This window comes from Pieris napi, chromosome 4, assembly GCF_905475465.1.
Source record: "Pieris napi chromosome 4, ilPieNapi1.2, whole genome shotgun sequence".
Taxonomy (NCBI): Eukaryota; Metazoa; Arthropoda; class Insecta; order Lepidoptera; family Pieridae; genus Pieris; species Pieris napi.
The window spans coordinates 12,188,550-12,210,325 of record NC_062237.1 but is presented as its reverse complement, the minus strand read 5'-3'; the positions used below and the strand labels follow the sequence as shown (position 1 = coordinate 12,210,325).

At 31.4% G+C, this 21,776-nt stretch overlaps 1 protein-coding gene across 1 annotated transcript in view; it reads left to right on the top strand.

Annotated features, from left to right (window-relative positions):
* Positions 1 to 1,071: 1,071 nt before the first annotated feature.
* LOC125049173 overlaps positions 1,072 to 21,776 on the top strand; it is a 66,100-nt gene continuing 45,395 nt past the window's right edge. The window contains exon 1 of the mRNA XM_047648317.1: positions 1,072 to 1,237. The gene's annotated coding sequence lies outside the window, so the exon portion shown is untranslated. The remainder of the gene's footprint in view (positions 1,238 to 21,776) is intronic.

The window sequence follows — 21,776 nt, the reverse complement described above, 5'->3', positions numbered from 1 at the left end:
AATCCTTGTTAAATACTATAAAATAGCAGCTGAAAAGAATACCTCGAGTTTTGCTATAAATTTATGTTAGAAGTTTAATTTAGATAAAAGACATAAGTTTTCAAACCCAAAACATTGTAAACACATTTTAAAAGACGATTTGATTAAAATTAAAATAACATAACGTAACGCCATTTTCGAATAAAAAATAGTAAATATTTTGGTTTAACGGGTTCGGTATTGCTTTTCGTTTATATGAATTTGTTAATGATTTTATGATACGTTATGATAAAATGTCAGCTGGTACAGGAATTGACTGAAAAATCAAATATATGTATGTATATTTAAAGCAAAAAAGAATTGTACAAAATAATAAGCATAAAGGTTTTTATTTTTTTATAAAGATTTGAAATCAGATGAATTTTGTTATAAGCGATCCTCTAGGATTTCCGAGATAAAAAATGTAGGTACTGAGTTAAATCACAAAAACTGAAATTAATATGAATCAAGACTTACGCTATATAAGAATGAGGAATCTAAACTCATATATATTAAAAAGAGAAAATTGTGTGTTTTTATATGTTTACTGTCAAATCGAAATTCACTGGTATGATTTAAAAAAAAATCCATTAGAATGCTATTATTCCGAATAAACAATGGTTACGGTTTAAGATATTTATTTGTACGTAATAACATTTCCTTACATAAGAAATTATAATAATAGATAGTAAAAAACAACACCAAGAAACAGAACACTAGTAGATAAAAATACAGCCATTACATTTTTTTAACAGTTACTCAACAAAAAAGAATACAAGTAAACAACAACAATGAATAATAAATAGAAGTAATATATTATTCATTAAAATATGCAACCGAGCGAAAACAGGCTAATAACAAAGAAAATTCGTATAGACCTTAAATTAAAACACTTATGTTACCGGTTAACAATTTTTATATCAATATAGTAGTATATCAGTGTAGTAGTGGGCGTAGCTGTGTAAACAACCCCATACAATCATACATTCTCGCATCCCGGGACTCCGAGCAATTCGGCACCATTCATTCTTACGTTAGTTTTGCTGAGAATTGCAAGCCAGGCGCTCGTTCCGCGCGAGCAGTATTCATATAATTCTATTAATATATAAACACGTGAATTATGCTATTAATAATATTAATTTTAGACTTAATGTTAATATTATAGTATATTCTGTTTGAAGTGTTGTTCTTTGTCTTCACACGCCTATTGGATTGTAAGGTAAGTTTTATTATTAAGACTAATCTTAACTTTACGACTTAATGACAGTAATTTTATCAGTTCTCAGAGTCACTAATACTATAGTAATGTATTAAAGATGTTGACAAGTCTGATTAGGAGCTAAAAAGCTTTTTTCCTTACCAGTAACTAAATCTCGTAGGTCATTGCACCGATTTCATTATTATTACTATAATAGAGATCGTAGGTATGTTTTCATAAAAATCCAGGTACGTTACCTGTACTGAGTACTGTTTTAACTCATTATTTCCGTCAGTAATATTATACGTATAGCTGAAGTGTCACATCTCACGAATTTGGCGGGGATTAATCTCTTTGTCAATTTCCGTGAAAGAAATTCAATTTAATGTAATATGTGTGCCGTATAACAAATTAAAAACGATTCTTCTTTTACAAATTCGTTTAAATTGAATAAGACTGATCTTGCTTTTGAGAATTCGTAAAAAATAGCTTTGGCCCGGGCTACTTACAGCCTCGCATATGCGCGCATGGTATTTGAAAATTGTTTCGTTGTAGTTATATTGTATATATGGTTATCTTATAACTTTGTTACACAGAAATATTAAGGTACCTATAATTATTCTCTTTGCATAGACTATTATCAGTTTTACAACACAAAAAAGTAAACAACATAAATGAATACAAAGAAACAACAACAATGAATAAATAGAAGTATTTAACAAATAACACACAAGCCTATAATTAATTGTCAGTCACAAAGCACCCCACACTATGATATTTAATAAGTTATTTATTGCAATTACATGATAAATTTTCATAAGAAACCATAAGAAGTTCTGTCCATAATTAAATACTTGTTGAATTACATAAATATGCTTATTAAAATTTGGAAATATTGAATTAATTTAGAATCAATTGGTTTATAATACAAAATGTTATATTTAACTTGAAAAGATTGACGTATGTTATCGTGGTCTTTTTACGAATTTTGTAACTTAAATCATTTACACAGCGCAAACGTAGCTCTTAAAAAAGTTTTTTCGTTTATGCATTATCTTTCATTCGTCCTGTTATACAGCCTTCGTCGATATACTATCTATATAATTATATAGTAGACTAGGGCGTTGAAAAAAACCCATAAATTCTTAATTGTGTCATAGTAGCAGTCTGTAATTTCTCTCTTCAGTTGGTATCTCATGTCTGAGGGTCGTGGTCAGCAATGAATTATTTGGAGTGGGCTATCTGTTTCCACCGGTTTCTAACCACGACAAGACAGAGGTCCAGCACCTTTTATTACAGCATACAGTATCCAGGACGATAAGTCTTTCACTTGATTGGTCAATCTGGTTGGTGAACGGCATCTTGACTTCCGATATACAAACCACGATCAGTTTCTCCAAGTTCTCAGCTATTTATTTCCCGTTCTTCTCTTCCGTTCTACGCCCTTGGCTTGAGAACTGGCAGTAAATGTAAAATTAGAAGTATTTCATGTATATTTCTTTTTTGACGTTCATAAGTGTACCTATATGAATAAATGATTTTTGACTTTTTGACTCATCTCTGCGCATTGGATGGCGGAATGATAAGATAATTAATAAGCAGTCTGTTATAAAACTATTTAAATAATTTGCGTTGTAACTCCGAAGAAATTAACAGTAATTATTAAAACGTACAGTCAAAGAACGCACTAATTTAGTTATTCTTTTGTGGGATAATGTTCAGCGTACGTTTAGTGAAATTATTATTATCCTTTATTTTGATTATATACCGTTTGTAAAAACTCAACACCGGTCCTATTTTACTCTTGGGTCTGTTCGAGTACGTGATCAATAATATATTATTCAAGTCTTGAAATTGGGTATAAATACTTTAACAAAAGATTCTTTTTTCGTTTACAAAGAAAAACACTGAAAATTATCAAGGTGTTTGTACTGTCACATTGTTGTTTTTCGTAAAGGGTTACAAGCTTTCAAAACTCCGAAAGAACACATACAAATTTTATGAAACTTTTGGCAATTTCTCAATGTACTCTTGTGAAATGTTTCAGAAAGTAAAAAGCTATTAATATTTTTTTAAGTCTTCTTTTATACAAAGGAGTTTGTTTACTGAATATTTTATGTCAATATTTCTTAGATCCTAATAGTACATACAAACATACTGGGCTTTAATCCGTCTCTCTTGCCTAAGCCGTGTTCGTCAGGCTTTTACTTATTTTTTGCTGCTAAAGTTACTAAACTAAAGTTCTTAACTATATAAATGTATATACCTATATACCCATAGCAAAGATTTATTGTTCTGTAACAATTAGCAAGAAAGATAAATCAATAATTAATAGAATAAAAAAATAAACTTTCTTTATTTATTTTCTATTAATTTTTAATTATTATTATTATGTAGGTTAAGAAAATTATAAATACTTTATTCATAGAATATTTGAGCAGTGTTGGCCTAGTGGATTAAGCGTGCGACTCTCAACCCTGAGTTCGTAGGTTCGATCCTCGGCTGTGCACCAATGTACTTTCTGTCTATGTGCGCATTTAGTATTCACTCGATTCGGTGAAGGAAACATCGCTAGGAAAACGACTTGCCCTAGACCCAATAATCCACGGCGTGTCAGACACAGGAGGCTGATCATCTACTTGCCTATTAGATTGACAATTGATCACGAAACAGATAAAGAAATCTGAGGCCACTGATTTATATATTTTTTATAGAATAATAACAATAATTGTGTTGAAAGAAAAAGTGTTATTTGGACCTTGACGAAGTTCGTGCTGGCTTTTCAGATCAAATCGACTATCATTTTTTACGTACATACGAAAACAAGTACAATTAAGATGCTTTATAGTTTATACTATTAAGTATTTATTCTTAATATAATCTCGTATACTTACATGATATGTGATATATGATATAAGGAGGAATGATTTGTATGTCTTTCAAGAAATTCATACGCTAACCGTTATCAAAAAAATTTCACCATCATCCCTGAATTTTTTTAAAATTTATTCAGAAGATTCACAGCACAATACAGAAATAGATGTATATGTATATATATATCTAATATATAAAATTCTCGTGTCACTGTTTTCGTTGCTATACTCCTCCGAAACGGCTCGACCGATTCTCATGAAATTTTGTGTGCTTATTGGGTATGTCTGAGAATCGGACAACATCTATTTTTCATCCCCCTAAATGTTAAGGATAGTCCACCCCTAAATATTTTGTTTTTATTTTTTTATGATACAACATTAAAAAATACATACAACCCCTAATTTTCACCCCTCTACGATCAACCCCTTTTTTTATTATAAAATATGATATACATGGCAAAACGACGTTTGCCCGGTCAGCTAGTATATATATATAAAATTATGGGCCAATTACAAATCTTCACATATAGTTTTTTTAATATAAAACAAGAAGGTAAACATGCCAAATATTTTTAGTGTAAAAGAAAAAACAGAATTTAATTAGTTGACAATGAAAGGTTATCAATGCATATCAATGTCAATCTATGAGGCCTTATATTTTTGATCCAGCCGGGAGTTATGTAGTAGTAGTTAAGTTGCATATATCTTTCTATATATATATATAATGAAAATGGTCTTCGTTTGAGGCTCAATCACGCCTAAACCACTGATCGTATCGACATGAAACTACCACCATTCGATGCGAAATTTTTCCTAGATGGTTTATGGCTATTTAGTTATTAAATTCCAACGTTCCTTCCTTTTTTTTATTGCTGTTTTACTTTTATGAAAATTTATCCATACGGACTTCACCGCGGAAACATTCGGGGAGGCTTCCTAGAACCTCTAAACGTCAACATCTGTTAAAAACTCGATTTTCGAAATATTTCAATTTTCTTAGCGGGAAGTTAAAAAGAAGAATAATAAAAATATGAAAAAAAATAAAATAATGAAACATAAAATTTATTTTAATTCGTCCAGCAAAGCGCGCGAAACGGCTAGTAATATATATATTAGTTAATAATTAGAAGCGCAAATCAAATGTTCGCAATCAACTTACACTTGGAGCCAATAGATAGTAATACGTCAGTTTAGTAAGAAATGTGCCCTTTAGTTTTTCCCACACTCATAAATTCTCGTTTCCGATACTGTCCAATGGGTCGACTACGCTTATATTGAAATGTCACTGAGATTTAAGAACCCTTAAATAAGTCAAGTTAGTTTTTTGTTAGCGTCGCAACCCTAATTTTATGTTAGTTAGTGGTAGTAAGCTCATATTTTAAACAAAACCAGCTGACACCTAGCTTCGAACAATGTGTTCCATTTATTTAAGTTATACTTCTTTAGGCGCGTTATGAAAAATTGATGAGAGTGAAATTTTACGATGCGCGCGCACCGTGACATAAAATTAACAGAATGAAGTTGCCCACTAACGAATTCTTTTTAAACCAGCCGGGCGCCGAGCGTGCGCGAGCGAGATGGGAATAAGACAATCTACAAGTAAAAAGAAATAGAATATGCGTGAAGTTTTTGAATGACCATAATGACCTTTGTTGTGTACCTTTTAAACAAATAAAGGAGATTTAATTATTTTTTCAAAGAAATTTAGCAATGCTTTTTCACAAAAACCTATTGTTACTTAGTTAAAAGGTTATGAAACATACCTAGTTATTAATTTGAATGAATAATATAATAAAATAATTAGTAATAATAATTATTATTAATTAATAATTGAATAATATACTAAATATTAAATATTATTAAATTATTACCGTTAAATATTTATTATTAATTATTTAATATTTAAAAAAAATAAAGAAAGCCAAAGAAGTAGAACTTCTTACGCGCGTACATAAGTACACGCACCCTTTTTTTGAACATTCCTCCAACCCCCACCGAACTTAGCTAGGGTCATAGCTAATAATAATAATCAAACTTATAAAAACAAATCCCTTGTTGATTAATGTAGATAATAACTCTTTGTCATTTCGCTTAAGGCACATAGCCTGTCATAGCTATCGAACACATGATAACCGCGACTATGATCAAGGTGAAAATCCACATTTTTTCACTGAACATCAATTCTTCAGACAATCTATCTCCAAGTGTAATCCTTTGAGCCATTGTAGCGTCGCTCTCGCATTTAATATATAAAATTAATTTCCCAAATAGCCCTAGGCAACTCGTAACATTAATAACAAAACATTTTTTCTGTTTCAAGTCATATTGAAATTTTAATCAATGTTTAAGCGTTTTTGTTGCTGATTGAAAACAGGTATTGTTTTCATTGATGTTCTATTTTCCTGGCGTTTGATAAACATCGGACTCATTTCCGTTCGAATTAGTATCGGACGAAAAATTATTTCGTCCATTTTGAAAGTGCATTGATTGAATTTGATTTTTTTTTCTAGTTTCATTTGTAATATATTTGCTTTATGGTTGCATATCACGGTCTAAAGGAACATACTTTTTTGTAAAATATGATGACCGACATACTATGTTACTCTTAATAAGAAGAATATAAAATAAAAAACAGTGGTACAGCGATATATGTAATTAGCAACAACAAGTGTAGGTAGTGTGAAATCAATATTTACCGTTGGTGCGCTAACACATGTGTGTGTTAGAATGGCATTATCAATTCAAGATAAAAACCTACAAATATTTTACGCAAACCACTCTAAGGGCACGCAGGGGTCGGCTTTTATTTTATGTTTTTTTGGCCTCTGACATATGTTTTTGACCCGACAAAGTACCTTCTAGAACAATTCGCTATGGAAGCGGATTAACCATGCAGTCCGGGTATTCGAAACGCATTGGAGGATTATTATGCAATACGAGGCAACGGTCAGTAGGCTCATCTGATGTTAAGTGATATCGCCGCCCATGGACACAGTGCCAGTATGCTCGCAAGTGCGTTGCCGGCCTTTTAAGAATTGAAGGACCCTAAGTCGAATTGGTTCGAAAATGCTTCAGTGGGCAGCTGGTTCCACATAGTGGTGGTGCGCGGCAATAACTTCCTTTAGAAACGCTCAGTTATGGAACGACCGACGGCGAGGTGATACGGATGATTGTCTTGACGATCGATCATGAAACTCAGCTGCAGGTATTAGCGCGAACAACTCCCTTGAATACTTTCCGTGGTAAATGCGGTAGAAGATGCACTACGACCGGGAATTGATTTTTACAAAACCGCTTGGCTACTTGTCCCTCTGGTAGTCTATGAAATTAATAGATAACGTCTTTATACAAGTTGTCAGTTAAAATAATTCTATAGGACTTCACGGATAATTATACAAAAATATACGCTCAGTCGGCGAAAGCTCGCCATAAAATTCCGAGTCTAGTGTTTTTATAATATCTTCAAGCATCTAAAGTTACTTTTAAGTTCACATAAAATTTAATGTTACGTAAATATTACAGAATTGTTCTCAACTATACGAAATCAAGTATTACGATTCGACGTTCATTAATTTAACAGTAAAAATAAAATAAAAGTAAAACATAAAATAAACACATTGGACATATCCACAAAAAGTTTCACTGATAAAAATACAATACAAAGTAAAACAATACAAAACATGACATCACAAAACTTATAAATTAGAAGAACGACAAACAAACTTGCAGCTATAAAAAAAAACAAGGAAGATACAAGGCTTAAAACATTAAGAGGTTTAACTTATTCTTAAATGAAGCAGTAGAGGAGTGCGAAAAAGGGTCAATGTTACTATTTAGTGCTACGTTCATTGTTGTTCGACGTTAATAATAATAATAATAGACTGATTATTGTAGATAATAAGTGTTAAATCAAACTTTTGGCTTAATTAAACTAACAATTCTAGATTGTTTTTTTCTTTGTTCTTGCTATCTATATGGTAACATTGATAGGCTGCACAAATTTTGTTATTAACGTTGAAATTTCTCTCAAAATCAGGATCATTTTCTTCAAAAACTTTCATGGGTTTCTCCAAATATGCACGAGACAAGTGAATTCTCCTATGACGGAAATCGAAACAAATGACGTATGCTTGAGGAATAGTGTCAAAACATTGTTCGACGTAACTTAAAACGACGTAAGTCGAGGACTGCCTGTACATCAAATGTAAACGACCCATTTAGACAACCATTGCGGGCAAAACGGTTGTATAGATTTCAAAGTGATAATTTTATGAACCGTCAATCAATTGTAACTGTGTGAAGTCGAAGGTGGCGGCACGCACGTTCGGATCGATTATATTTGGTCCATAGCGTCGTTGCAATAATATATACGCGTCACGCTCCATCCTTCCGGTTGACCAATTACATTCGAGCGAGAGGCGCGGTCGTTTCGTTTTACATTATTCAGAATTCAAAATTTCTAAATTGTTTATTTTATACCATACTAGCTAACCCGGCAAACGTTTGTTTTGCCATGTATATTATTTCTATTTAAAAATAACTATATACAAGAATAAAAAATAGGGGTTGATCGTAGAGAGGTATTTTTGTATGCTGTATCAAAAAAAATAAAAACAAAAATTCTAAAAAAAATTTTTTTTTTGTTATGGAGACTATTTATCACTTAGGGGTTTGAAAAATAGTAGCCGTTTCTCAAACTTACAGAATATGCTTACAAAATTTAATAAGAATCAGTCGAGCCATTTTGGAGGAGTATAGGAACGAACATTGTGACACGCGAATTTTATATATTAGATAGTAACAAAAAGTTATTAATACGGGTATTTTGTAGATGTGTGCGTTGAGCGTGTGTGTGTGTTTGTGTGTGATAACTCTATAACACGCCGGATTTGATTCTTATTTGATATGCGCATTTACAAAGAAGGATCATTGAAAATGCATTGCATTATTAAGAAAGACTGATTAAATTTTACAAGTCCCACGAGGAGGTTGTAAGGATTTCATTTTTTTTATAAAACATTTATTCTTATTAAAATACAGATGAAGTATTACACGATAATGTTATGCAATCACCTAAAAAATACAATGATAAAGATAAAGAAAGATAATTGAAAATGTAACACAAATACATTGGGTATTTCTGATATTGCGTTACCAAAATAATTTCAATAAACGGAACTTATGAAAATTAATGTGGCATAGTGTCGAATCAATGAAGCCTATATTTCGTTGCTCTGAAATTTCCTGTTACAAACGATATTTGTAGGTTGTTAAATTGGGCGTACTGTCCAATTGCCAACGAATTCCAAATTGTTCCGAAATGTTATGTAAATACAATTTGAATTTATAATTAAACCAAATTTCAATATTATACAGTGTTTTGAGAGCTTAAAGTAAGTACGCTAAATATAACTTTTAATTAGCAACAAAACTGTTATTAGTTTTGATAATGCGTAAACGTCTGAAATTATTGCTTAATATACGTAAACTAAATGTACAGAAAACCACCAAATAGCAGCTATGGTGTATAAGTTTTAGTGTCTGAAGGACTACACAGTATAAATTTCATTAAATTCCTTTAAACTAAAGAGTTAAAAATACAATTGATACAAATATATATAATCAGTTGTTTAATTTTAAAATGAAAGAGTATACTATGGCGCGTTTCGCTTGATTGTGATTCGTCGAGCGACACGGCGGTGACACCGACACGGGTGGTATCGTGTGGATTAAACTATAGACGTCATAAACAAACGAAACCATCGTTCGTTTTATTTGTTTAACAGTTTATCGGTACAAGAGCAGTTTCTTAAGATATATATACAAAATTTTAAATTAAAAACATAGCCAAACGCATTACACCATATACGAACTTAACTAACCAAGACAACTTACTAATAATTTATTGATTGAGATGTGTGTGCGATGTGTAATGTGTAAGTGTGTGTGTTTTAAATCTTAAAAAGCAACTCGATTTGCTTATCTCCTTCGAAAAGTGAGTGGCGGAAAGTTTCTTGCCAGTTCTTTATACCCGCTCTACGCCCTGGTAGTAAATGTAAATTTACAATTAATTTAACTTCTTTCTGACAATTCATAAGTGTACTTGTTTACCTACATGAATAAAGATATTTTGAGTTTGAGTTTGAAAAGAATATTTGGAGATAATATGGATATAAATATTTATATTAATTTACCTTTAGCGGTGAGAATGTAGAAGCACCACCCGTTCCCTTTTTTGTGATTGGTCAACAACAAGCCCAGGGGCTAGAGACAAAATTAGTTTGCGACACACTAACGACTGTTATCCTCAAACCTTAGCGGTAGTGTGGGCCAGTCGTAAAGAGATTTTGAAATCCCAGTACTCATTGATACGCGAAGATGCCTGTTCGTCCAGTCACAATCAATAGCTCGGATTCGTCTTTCGTCTGTCGTTTTCCCACCCTTATGCCTTTTTGGAGTCAATAGAATCTTCTGTAAAACGTATTTGATAGTGAAATTTCGATTAAAAAATCATTGAATATTTAATTTTTATTTAAAAGTTTTTTTTTGTTAGATTTTCTATCAGACTGTTGATAGAAAATCTGGTAAGTATACAAAGTTTAAGCGTCGACATAAATGCTTCATTTGAAAATATAAATGCGAATTATATCGGCAGTTAGGTTCGTATCTTTGTTTACTATTGAATAGGTATAGTACGGTTCAGGCTTAGTTTTAATTTAATAAAACTGAGGTTATAATGTTGTTGTGTGAAGGTAGTAATACCTGTATAGACACATTTCTGGGTCTGTTTTCGAGAATGTAAGTGCGTGCTCCTATTTCATTATGCCTCCTACTGATAGACGACAAATCTTTGTTTTTAATTTATTTCATTATTATTTATTACTTAAGATGTCATATGGAACATGGTGTAATGGTTGCAGCTCCTTACAAACGTTGTGTAAAACAAAAAACTTGGCGATTAAAAAGAGTAGCGGAGAGATTATTGCCAGTTCTTCTCTTCCATTCTACGCCCTTGATTTGAGAACTGGCAGTAAATGTGAAATTAGAAGCATTTCATATTTGCTTTTTTTTGACGTTCATAAGTGTACATTGTGTTACCTATATAAATAAAATGATTTTGACTTTGACGAAATGTTAAACTATTAAATTATAGGACGAAAATCGAAACCATTAAAATTGGCCTGTACCTTCTTCATCCGAAAGTTGTTGTTAATTCTAAGCAAGCAAATATTTTAGCTAGTCCAAGAATATATTGATAGGTATTACGCATTCTCGAAATTGATCAAATAGTCACTATTTCCGGTATCTGCCTTCCCTTGACTCCTGGAAACGTTAGATCATAAATGTTTAATGCGCCATAAATTTTCCTCTGAGTTCTTATTAATATTTTAGTTAGAAATGGTCTACTGCAGCTGCGCTGTCAGTTTCATGCTATTAACGTAATTACTCTTGAAAATATGGTATTTAATTAATGCTTAATTATCATTGAATAAATTTTATCGGACGTCGAAGGGGGTTTTTCGTAAATAGGATCTTGGAGAGATTGAGAAATTTGATATTCCCTTAAACTGATTACAGTTCACGCGCATTTGTTTCAGAAAAGTACAATTTCTAATTTATTTAGCAATTCGTTCTATAATTATAATATTTTAACGATACAATCTTAGCGAGTTTTTCAGGATCTTTTTATTTCACATATAAATAATATAAAACATATTGTAAAATGCAGGGCGAAACTAGATATAGACATACAAATGATTACTGACGCAACAAAAGTAAAGAAAAAAAATAAAAAAATGTTTTTTTAAGGAATAAGATACATTTTAAGTGTGTAATGTGTGTTTTGTGGTTGTATCTGGCCCTGGCTCAGCATTATGCTGAGGAGCAGACGTACCACAGTGCTGGTCTTCTGCCAGAGACTACAATAGCTAGTGTAAGCCTCGGACGCAAAAACAGAAAAATAATGTAATAATAATAGTAGAAAACATAATAATAATAAAAGTTAACAGAGTAAGTAAAGATGTCTGTGAAGATTTGTGTGTAAAAGTATATGGTAAAAAAATTGAAAATAATAAGAAAATAAAATAAGTTAAGAAATAGATAAATAAATATTTTTGGACGGATTAAAAACTAGTTACTACGGATTATATTAGATATTTTGAAGTCGCTTACGGAATTTCATAAAGGTGTTCTATTTAACTGCTAATATCTAAAAATTGTTTTAGAACCCTCACGTTTTTATGGGCCATTAGGGTTCTCAGCATTCTACATTTGATATATTACTTGTTGTTCTATAAGTCTGACTCAATAGTATTTCACGGCAATTCAATTGCTAAACTCCGTCCGTGAATGTCTAGTCCTACTGGCGCAGATCAAAATATTTTTCCGATCAGGAATCGAACCCGATCCAGGCATTGCGGTCCCTTGGCATTGCCGCTTAAATATATTTTATACATTGTAAATAAAAGGGGATTAATGCTTGTTGCATTTGCAACCAAGCTCGGGTCGGAAAGCCAATTACTCGACGCTAATTAGTGTAAAAATGTAACTTGGTACTGTTATTATTTTAACTATGAGTTGGTTTATTATTATTGTCTTATACAAATGCGTGCGTACAAAGTACAAATATCAGAAGTGAAACTTCTTTGGCAAACTAATTTTTAACTCTTGTTCATATTTATACATATCTAAAACTTTAGATTTCCGAGACGAGGGAGGGATGCTAGGAACACACATATGCTAGGAATTTAATAGTAGAAAATTTATACAAATTAAAAATTTAATTTTTTAAATCTATTTCTTCGATAGTAAAAACACGTAGCATTTTAATTTACGATTCGTCATTTGAGATTTCTTAAAATTATTTTGCATAAAAAATAAAATATAAAATACTAATATTTCATAAATTCTCTTGACGAAATTTTAATTTTAAAAATAGAATTTCTATAAGGTAATTCTCCCTTCTCACTCTCTCTCAATCGGTCTCAATCGCTCTCTCCCTTTTCTTCGAAAAAACGCGGCATATTTTTGTGCAATTGGGTGACCCTGTACCTGACACACGCCGCCTCGTATTTAAGTCGAGGCGGTTTCCTCACGATCCTTTCCTTCACCGTTCGAGCGAATGTTAAATACGCACATAGAACGACAATCCACAGCTCAGGATCGGACCTACGATCTCAGGGATGAGCCACTAGGCCAACACTGCTCATCGTGTCACTAAAATTAAATAAATATAAAATTAAAACAAATTTTAAGGCCCTGTGGCAGTGTACCTTTAATGCTGGAAGCCGTAATTTCCTCAAAAAGTATTTATAGAAGAAAGAAATTATTTCTTATTAGATAATATATCAAATACTCATATGCTTAAAAGTTTCCTTTGAGTAAAATCTTGATCCAATACGTAAAAATAATAGAAACAAACCCTTAGAATAAAATTAAAAAAATAACGGCCCACTGCCCGGGTATAAACCTCGCCCGGGGGTAGGCTATTAGGTAAAAACATCTCCATTATTTTGAAATAACTCCCGGTTGTTTTCTTTCTATCTATCTAACTGGCCTTAGGCCTAATTAGCACAGAGGGCTGATCACCTGCTTTAAAAAAACAATTATCAAGCAACCGATACACAAATCTAAGAGACGAAGAGTTATAGCGCTACAGGTTTTTTTCAAGTAAGTGTACAGATTTAGATGAAACTAGTCAAGATTAAACCATAAGGATACGTTGACCAGTCGATTCTATGCGATTTCCTTCACCTGTAAGTAATCCGCCCGCTTTATATAACACAACTTGCGCCATGATGAAGCTACGTAATTTTTTTTAATTAAACCATCTCTGACTTCGAGGAACAGATGTATGTTTTTAACGTGATTTAAACTAAAACAGAATAAAATATTGTTTTCGCTTTATTATATTTATAAGTAATTTTACAGCTACACATATGCAAAAAACACTTAGACAATATACAAAGCCAAAACAGATTTTATTGATAAATAAAATATATGAACAGAAAACACAAGTTGATACATTAATAGATAAAGAAAACTGAAATTACAACAAACATTATTAAAACAAATGACAACTTAATGTTTTAAAGAAAAATCTAAAATATGGCTACTTTTGTTTTAATTTTATTTTTATTATTACTATGTAGGTTAAGGAAATGGTAAATACTATATAGTCTAGTCGACAAGTTGAAAATGGAACAAAATAGAGATACTTCTCTTAAAATTATGTGCGATAGCTCATTCATATTGTTTATTAACTTACCAAGTTGTTATAAATTACAACCATATATAACAAAGTATAGAAAAAATTTTTTTGTAAATTTTTTGATTATCATGAATATTACTTTTATTTAAAATTAAAAATTTTTTTTGGAGTTCCGGGAGTAAGGAGTTTTTTATAGGAAATTTCCTTCTCTTTCAGAATCTTTATTTGAAATTTCTTAAATATTAATAGTTTATTAAATATTGGCAAAAAACTAAATGCCATTTTTTTTCATCTTTAATTGTCTATAACTTTTGCAATTTTTTATGTGCTAATACACGCTTTTAGCACATTTTTCTAGACGTCATTCCGGATCCAATGAGCTATCGTACATAATTTTAGGAGCAGTATCTCTATTTTGTTCCATTTTCAACTTGTCGACTAGACTAATATATTTACATACATGAATAAAATTTTATTAATGGAATATAAAAAAACATAAATAATCAGAAATACTGCTAAATAAAGTCATAGTCTTCCCGCCTCCCAAAATATTTCCTCACACCCTCTTTGGTAAGGTGGAAATGTAAACATCTTCATAATTTGTGTTGTAGTTAGCTAAAGCTTTAATTGCTTTTTAACCAATTTGTTAGAAAACATATTTTTATTTTCATAAATTTTGATGAATGATCTATAATTTTTTAACTCGGCCGATCTTTTTTGGATGGACTTGCTAGTTTCGTTCGGGCGCTATACGCATTTCAAGTTTATTAGAAATAAGTCGCATATGATAATACTGATTATGTAGGAGTCTCGGGGGACCTTGATTGGAACCCCTCCAAATAATTTTGCCGGGATTGCACCTAATTATAAAAAAAAGAAATATAATTTTCCGACCCTTCCAAAAGGTAGTTTCATATGGAGAATAATGGACACGAAACTCCGTGCTTACTCTTTTAAAATAGTTTTTACAATATTTTGTATACATTTGATAATTATATATAAAAACCATGACCAAGATTAAAAAAACTACTATACTAAAATAAAATAGGCGCATGGTGTTATAAAAAACAATGCAGCAGATAACTAAATTATTGTTTAAATACATTGTCACTCACAAATTAATAACACATATAACAAATATTGCATCTATAGATTTTACATTATTCTTTATAAAACAAGAAATAATTAAAATACAGTCAAACAAAAAAAATAAAGATAAAAGTAAATATAAACCTATATGACTAGGCAACCAGTTGATTTTGTCTAGTTTGATTGTCCTTTTTTTATGTTTTGATTTTTTTTTGGAGCAGTACCAGCATCTTTCCAAGCATCTTGAATATAATCCTCTACTTGAGATGCTTGTCTACAAAGTGTATTTTTAATTTTTATTTTGTTTACCTTTTTGCCTATAATATTTATTTAGTTCCCAATTGTATATTTTTTAGTGAGTGTTTATCCGTATTGTAAACTATTGTACGGGCAAAATATTAGTAGTAAAATATTATTATCTAACCTTACCTCTGCTATTGTTCCCAAACTAATTTTCTCCACATCCCTTCGACTGACAATACCTTTCATGTAAGTATATATGGATTGAATACTCAGGGCTTATCATTTTAATTTATTATTCTGTATCAATGGACACGGAACCGTTCTTTGTGGTACACTATTCAAAAGGCTGATAATTCGTCATGGAGTTTTTCCTTTATCCTTCATATTCGTTCTTATAAATAGTTTTGTAAGCCGATGAATTCAGAAATATTTCATATAAGTACGCTCTGAAATTTGATCCGCATTTTTTATATTCGAAGCTGCTCTTAGAAATTAATATTATTTCTGGTTATGTAAAAAATAAATAAGTGATATAACACCTCATTTACAAACAAATAATCAGTGTAATTGCACAATTTTAGAATTCATCTCTTTTCTTCACAGCGTGAATATAATTTGAAACTAAGAGACGGAGTTATAATAGTATAATTAGATAAAAGAATTATTTATTTTGTTTAAAGATTTAAGGATTCGTTGTCACATATTATGATACGTATGGGATACGTACCTATTGCAGGGACAAGTTATCCGAATCAATTCGACTAAGGAAGAAAAGAGCGTACCAAATCATAAGAGGCCGTCAACGCACTTGCGAGCCTTCTGGTAATGTAAGTGTCCATGTGCGGCAGTATCACTTAATACCAGATGACCATCCTGCCCGTTTGCCTCCTGTTATATAATAACAATATAAATGATTGACCAAATTACGTTTTAGACATCATATCCTGTATAAATTCATCACATTTTCATGAATGGCCTCATAGTTTTCCAGACTTACCGAATATTATTGTGCAAGAATCGTTTAGGGTAAGTCTCTAGAATGACTTTATGAACTGGGCAGATCTTTTCGACGGCGTCTGATTTGGCATTAGAATTAACTCAGAGTCGTGATTTAGCGTTAAGTGTACTCCTGTATATAATAGGTCATACACATACTATCCCTAGACTGAATATATCAAGTCTATGTACAATAAGGGGCTAAGAAAAATAATGAATGAATTTAATTGATTTACTATATACAATAGAAAGAAAGATAGCAATACTTTAAGCAAGTACTGAATAAAAGATTTAAGTATTTGTAGCTTCAATATATATTTTTTATAAATAATCGTTTTTAAATTAATTTTTCTACTGCTAAATACCGGTACTAGATAATCGGTTGGAATAGATTTGGAATGTGTTCGAAACGAGCGCAATTAGTAAAAGATGTCAAATGGTTGTAACTTCTGGCTGCGAACTTGAAGAATTTCCAATTAGAAGAGAACTTGCTTGGCTTATTTTTAATACTTACAACTTCGGCGAAAATTGAGTGTGTTAAAAAAGTATTCATTCTTTATATAGCTTTAAGTAGGCGTCAAAATTTAATTTCACTTTTCAGATGTTTGTTGAAAAGATGGGAGCTTGTAGTTTATTGTTTATCAGAATGCAAAATCTTAAAATGACTGCTTCACGACAGATTTGAGAGCGACCGCCGATGCGAAAACCGCTGTGTGAGTTCGAAAAGTGAGTTACAGAATCGCAAGGCTGTACAAAATGTCCTAGTACTGGTTGGAGGCTGCGAACTGGATGGTTTGTGTATAAACAAAAATCAAACCCAATAACATTATTTTACATGCAATTTCAACGAAATTGTTGGATTGTAAAAACAATCTTGGATATGATAAATATAGAGGCAAGGGCAGCAGAAACTTCTCAGCCTGTGTTGAAAATTTGTAAAACCGCCACTGTATTTTACGGTAATGTATGTCAATTAGTTAAAAAATAAGTCAACCGTTAAACACATTTCTGGCTACTTCGACCGAATGCCCACACTTCGATATGTTTTTCTGCATATAAATTATGCTGCAAATAATAAATAAAGGGAAACGCTTTTGCGTAACGTAGTAATCATACATTTAATATGAATAATATAGTTTTACACAAATAAGACACACATTTTAACACATAAAATAAATAAATAAATCAGTGGCGCTACAAACTTTTTAGGTCTGTGCCTCAGATTTCTGTATCTGTTTCATGATCATTTGTCTTATAGGCAAGTAGGTAATCAGCCTCCTGTGCGTGACACACGTCGACGTTTTGAGTCTAAGACATGTCGGTTTCCTCACGATATTTTCCTTTATCATTCAAGCGTATGTTAAATGCGCGCATAGAAAGAAAGTCCATTGGTGCACAGCCGGTGATCGAACCTACGACCTCAGGGATGAGAGTCGCACTCCGAAGCCTAGGCCAATACTCCTCTCACATTTAAACACATACAGTTAAAATCAAAATGAATTTGTTTACCTAAAAGGCATTTTAAAGCGCGCATTATGTAAAATTGTTTTACTTTGATTCTTGACAAACTCATAGTAAAACTACTTTGTAACAAATATAACTCTTCGTATTGTCTCAATAAGTCACGGTGTGTTTACTTTCTCTAACAAACCTTATATGTTTCTAAAGTGCATCAGAAGTCGTATTTGAAAATGAGATTACTTTGCGCTGCATCCGACCTAACATAAGCTGTATGTACAAATACATCAAACACTTGTTTTTGTTAAATATTAAAATTTCTATGAGGATAATATAGGTGAGGTTTATGTAGTGATAGACTAGGTAAATCTACTACTTTTTGAAGTTATACTTCTTTAGGCGCGTTATGAAAAATTGATGAGAGTGAAATTTTACGATGCGCGATACCGTGACACAAAATTGTCAGAATGAAGTTGCCCACTAACGAATTCTTTTTAAACCAGCCGGGCGCCGAGCGTGCGCGAGCGAGATGGGAATAAGACAATCTACAAGTAAAAAGAAATAGAATATTCGTGAAGTTAGCAGCTACGCCAAGAAGTTTTAATTATTTTTTCAAAGAAATTTAGCAATGCTTTTTCACAAAGACCTATTGTTACTTAGTTAAAAGGTTATGAAACATACCTAGTTATTAAATTGAATGATTAATATAATAAAATGATAAATAATAATAATTATTAATATTAATTAATAATTGAATAATATACTAAATATTAAATATTATTATATTATTAACGTTAAATATTTATTATTAATTATTTAATGTTAAAAAAAAATAAAGAAAGCCAAAGAAGTATAACTTCTTACGCGCGTACATAAGTACACGCACCCTTTTTTAATTGATTTAAACGAGAGCCTAGAAGAGAAAGAGTTAGCCTAGATCATAGATGTGATATCCGAAAGTCGACCCTGAATTAGGTTGGATTACTTTTTCAAATTTTACATTGGTACACCGCTGAGAATATCAGTGTTTAAAGTTGAGCGTGTTAATACTAACTTTGATAACAGCTAGACAAATAAACCATTAATTGGTAAGAAGCCGGTTGGGGATCGAATTTTCCTTCTTCAATTAAAATCACGTTGAATTAAATTTTTCGTATTTTTACTCGATATTATGTAACTGCTTTTATGGTTTTTTAAATGTATTATTTTAACAAATACATATTTAATTTATACATTTTTACATTTAATAATAAAACCTAAATATAACAATCAAATATACAGTATTTACTATTTTCTTAACCTACATAGTAATAAATATAAAAAAAAAAATTAAAACAAATTTAATAAGTTTGGTCCCTTTGGCAGTGTACCTTTAACGCTGGCAGCATTTCCTCGCTGTATTGCGATGCTTATTCGTAGAGCGAGGAAAGCACCAGCTCTGGGGTCACCGGTACTATCTACCTATAAATCTTTAATTAGGGCTTGTGCACTTCAAAGCCACGGCCCAAGAATCGCTCTACTCCAAAGTCTTTGCTTTTAATTTATACTACATTATAAATAAAGCATTTCTTCACGGTTTTACTGACGCAACGTATTTCGTCAACACTAAGCAGTGTGCTACCTTTGACTTAAAATGTAATGTAATTTTTTTTTTACATATTAGATTGTAAATTATTATTTTTTAATCCAGGAATTAAATATTACTTTCTCCGTACACATTGTCGGCTCGGGGTGTGTACTAAATCGAGTAAAGAATATAAAACAAAATGTTACATAAAATATATCTATTCCGTTAGTCTTTGCATTTTTGCGTACAGAGTTTCCGGTTCCAATGGTTATTCAATCCTTATTTACCAAGGGTTGGAATAAAGCTAGTGCAATTTGCGCTACGGTCTTTGTTTCTTGTTTGATAACATATACTATGCGGTGATCATAAAAAATTATGTATTAAAATCATATGGGCAAATTTCAACAAAAAACCTTAATATTTTCTAAGTACATTTTAAAATCCCCCCCAAATAATACCCCCAAACCCCTGCGAGAGTGAGAGGATTGGAAGCTTGTTGACGCTGGACTGTACGAGTCCAATAGCAGAGAAATTATATTTCCGGCAGCGCTGATAATTTTCCGGAACGTACAGTCTCATAATCACTCCCAGCAAGTATGCGCTTTCAGTTAGGTTATTCATTATGCTTAAACCAACTTTGATCAAAGCTAAATCCATACAAAGTTCTAGTGATTCCCATGAAGAACTTCGTAGGGTAAAGGTAAGGAAAGAAGGAACTTCTTTTGTGCCCTTTAAATTTGTAATATAAGACGCACTCATACTTAGAGTGTTACATTTTATTTATAATCAAGTGCCTTCATGTATATGGCCAATAACTTGTGATCAAATCGTTATATAGTCACATTATTCACCGTTACAGGCGCTGGTATATCTTTGTTTTGGTGACGCATAATGGAGGCACACACTAGGTACAAAACAGAAATTTATGACAGATGGGTCGGTCAGATGGCATTCGTAGCAATGATGCCAACTTGACCAAATTTTGGAGGAAGCAAGATGTCCTGGGGGATGTTTTTAGAAGGATTAAATAAATGTACCGCCTAAATATAAGTATGAGTATAAAATATATATAAAAAACGCACGATTTTATACACTGTTAACAAACTAAACCAAATATAAACTCCAAGTATAGCTATAACTGAATATCAAAAAGATATAATACTCAGAGATCTATCTAGATCTATTTTATACTATTAGCATACGAATTGAATGTTTTTGTTGCTTATAAAGCTATCAAACCGAATGAACAACATAAATTTTAGTTAGGTTTTAAATCGATATTTAGGGGTATTTGAAGTTGGTTCTAGAGGGAATGTCTGCAGGAGTTGGCATCACTGATTCATAGTGCGTAATGCTTTTTAGTCTAGTCGACAAGTTGAAAATGGAACAAAATAGAGATACTACTCTTAAAATTATGTGCGATAGCTCATTGGATCCGGAATGACGTCTAGAAAAATGTGCTAAAAGCATGTATTAGCACATAAAAAATTGCAAAAGTTATAGACCATTAAAGATGAAAAAATAATGGCATTTAGTTTTTTGCCAATATTTAATAAACTATTAATATTTAAGAAATTTCAAATAAAGATTCTGAAAGAGGAGGAAATTTCTAATAAAAAACTCCAGACTCCCAGAACTCTATCACCATTATTTATAATGTTAATTTAACGCTGAAAATAGGTCTGCGGTTGACATTTTTAGGATTCGCGCGTGGCGTCAAAAGCGACTACGGCACATTAATTAATTTATTTAAGGTATTGAATATTATTTTTTAAATTTGAAAAAATTATGGTGTGTTCTGAACACTATAATTAATTTATTCCCGTTGAAAATTTTACTTAAAGTTAATTTTTCAACAAGTTAAATAATTGTTAACTAACGAAATTTTCTCGAACGACCGTCTTAATTGTAAGTGAAAAAAAATGTTTAAATAATGGTCGTAAAAATATTTCGCTTCGTAGAGCCTTTCTTACATACATACTTAACAAGATCGTGCCATAAAAGTTAAAAAAATATTTATACTTTGTTTATAACAATTTTTTTACTTAAACAAAAACTTAAAAATCCATGTAATGATGTTAAAAAAAATTTTTTTTTCTAAATCATCATATAATCGTTTTTTTA